This window comes from Eurytemora carolleeae, unplaced genomic scaffold (genome assembly GCF_000591075.1).
Source record: "Eurytemora carolleeae unplaced genomic scaffold, Eaff_2.0 scaffold501, whole genome shotgun sequence".
In the NCBI taxonomy this organism is placed as follows: domain Eukaryota; kingdom Metazoa; phylum Arthropoda; class Copepoda; order Calanoida; family Temoridae; genus Eurytemora; species Eurytemora carolleeae.
Genome location: NW_019396608.1, coordinates 171693 through 174845, shown reverse-complemented (window position 1 = coordinate 174845; position 3153 = coordinate 171693).

Genomic DNA, 3153 nt, shown 5'->3' with positions numbered 1-3153 from the left:
TGTAGAAACTAATAAAGAAATAGCAAACCCCGACTGTGAAAACTAATAAAGAAGTTGTAAACCCTAGCTGTAGAAACTAATAAAGAAATTGTAAACCCTCGCTGTAAAAACTAATAAAGAAGTTGTAATCCCTGGATGTAGAAACTAATAAAGAAATTGCAAACCCTGGCTGTAGAAACTAATAAAGATATTGCAAACCCTGGCTGTAGAAACTAATAAAGAAATTGCAAACCCTGGCTGTAGAAACTAATAAAGAAATTTTAAACCCTGGCTGTAGAAACTAATAAATAAATTGCAAACACTGGCTGTAGAAACTAATAAAGAAATTGCAAACCCTGACTGCACCCCGAACTAACCAGAGAGAGAAGCATTCGGTTTCTTTTATTTGAAATCAAACGTGTTTTCGTCTATAACTCAACAGTCTTTAAACTTACGGATTTGTTTATTTTATACTTTTTCATTCAAAATGTCTATGCCAACAAAAAAATATTTAAGATAAAAGGCTATGAAATTATGTCAAAGGGGACAAATTGTGATCGAAAGTCATAGTTTTCTAAAATATTGACCGAACCGTTAAATCCACGTGACTGTAGAAACTAATAAAGAAATTGCAAACCCTGGCTGTACAAACTAATAAAGAAATTGCAAACCCTCGCTGTAGAAACTAATAAAGAAATTGCAAACCCTGGCTGTAGAAACTACTAGAACGGAGAAGGCGAAATTGAATCCGCCGTAGAAATCTCTGATTATCATGAACGTGGATCCGATCAGAGAAGGAAACTCACTGAAACAAGATTTTTAGACTTAAAGGAATTGTAAACGTAATTTTAAGTGACAATTAAAGGGAGTGACCGGCAATGTATGGTAGTTGAACTGAGAATGTAATATTGTGGAGAAATATTTTAGGATTCATTTTAGACATATAAAACGTTTTAATAATGCATAATTACTGCATGAGTTTGATTGCAAAGTCGACGTTACACTTTAAGAATTAGATGTTTAGGAACATATTTCTCAATGGAAATTTGTAAATAAATCAATGTTAGAATTAATTGTTTATTTTTCATCATTATATTAAATTTCTTATTCTTTATACCGAATTTGTTCGCAGATAACTTCAAATGTCGTCTTTTCAATAAAAATTTCAGGAAATCTACAGAAAACGTTTGTAAATAAATATCTAAGTAAGATTACTTATTTTCTATGATAAGAGTTAATTTTTATTTTCTCAACCTGTTTCTATTTATCCATCAGTTTATTGTAGATTTTTTGCATTTTTGTCGTCGTTATTTAATAATTTATAAAACATCGATTTTCCAACGTAACCACCCAAATGGATGATTTTGAACGTCGACTTTGCGCTCAAATTCAGTAATTATACATATTAAAACGTTTTTAATTGCTCAATTTTTAAACAATTTGAAATTGCAATGGGAAATCCCCCCCCCCCCAAAAAAAGTCTTAATTTTTATTTTTGAAAACTAAGGATGTTTAACCCTTTTTCAAAATTTATGAACTTTTCTTTTAAAGATTTCCGTTTTTTGAGTATTATTTAATTAGAGTAAACAGCTGATTAGAGTATTAGTCAATTACAGTGTTTAGCAGATAAGAGTATTAATTAATTAATTACAGTGAGTAACTGATAAGAGTAAATTAATTACAGTGAATAGCTTATAAGAGTAATAATTAATTACAGTGAATAGCTTATAAGAGTAAAAATTGATTACAGAGAATAGCGGAGGATAATTAAAAGTTGATTAATCACAATGAGTAGCTGATGAGAATTAAATATTACTTTATTCCAGTGAGTGGATAAGAATTAAATACTAATTAATTACAATGAATAGCTGAGAAATATTAAATATTAATTAAATACAATGAATAGCTGATGAGAATTAAATATTAATTAATTACAGTGAATAGCTGATGAAAATTAAATATTAATTAATTACAGTGAGTAGCTGGTGAGAATTAAATATTAATTAATTACAGTAACTCGCTGATGATAATTAAATATTAATTAATTACAGTGAGTAGCTGATAAGAATTAAATATTAATTAGTTACAGTCAGTAGCTGGTGAGAATTAAATATTAATCAATTACAGTGAGTAGCTTATAAGAATTAAATATTAATTGATTACAGTGAGTAGCTGATAAAAATTAAATTTTAATTAATTACAGTAAGAGCTGATAAGAATTAATTATTAATTGATTACAGTGAGTGTAGCTGATAAGAATTAAATATTAATTAATTACAGTGAGTAGCTGATAAGAATTAAATATTAAAAGATTACAGTGAGTAGCTGATAAGAATTAAATATTAATTAATTACAGTGAGTAGCTGATAAGAATTAAATATTAATTGATTACAGTGAGTAGCTAATAAGAATTAAATATTAATTAATTACAGTGAGTAGCTAATAAGAATTATATATTAATTGATTACAGTGAGTAGCTGATGAGAATTATCAGATCTGAAATGACCGTCTTGTCTCCAATAGGAATTGATCGCTGGAAATTCCTAAAAATAAATGATTAATGATAATTTTAAAAGTATGATCGTTTATTCCTAAGAATACAAGAAAGTCAAATAGCAATTTTGTGATTATCTTCATTCGTGAACCTTATTAAATTCACAACTGTGTTGTACGAGTTATTTCTTGAATAATGAAAAGTTAAGTGATAAATTGACATTTTTTGAGACGAATCCTGAAAACAATCTTATTCTAGATTTCTTCAAATGAAAAAAGGGTCAAGAAACAGTGCGTTTACAATCCTTTTAAAGGAAATGTCGACGAAATTTGAAGCCTTATTACGAAACCGAAATTCACCATGATCTATTTTGAGAAAAGAAAAATCTGCACAATTTGTTGTTGTGAAAATGCTAAATGAATATAATACTGTTTTTAAATGGGCATGTAAAATGAGAGTCGCAAGCAGTCCCTTTGTTTGATTGTAATTCCGTATTTACCTAATAATTTGCCAGAGAACATGACAACAGCAACAGCTGAACAGACGGAATATTGTCTAGAATATATACAGTAGTTTCAAAACAGCTGAACAGAATATTGTCTAGGATATATACAGTAGTTTCAAAACAGCTGAACAGAATATTGTCTAGGATATATACAGTAGTTTCAAAACAGCTGAAC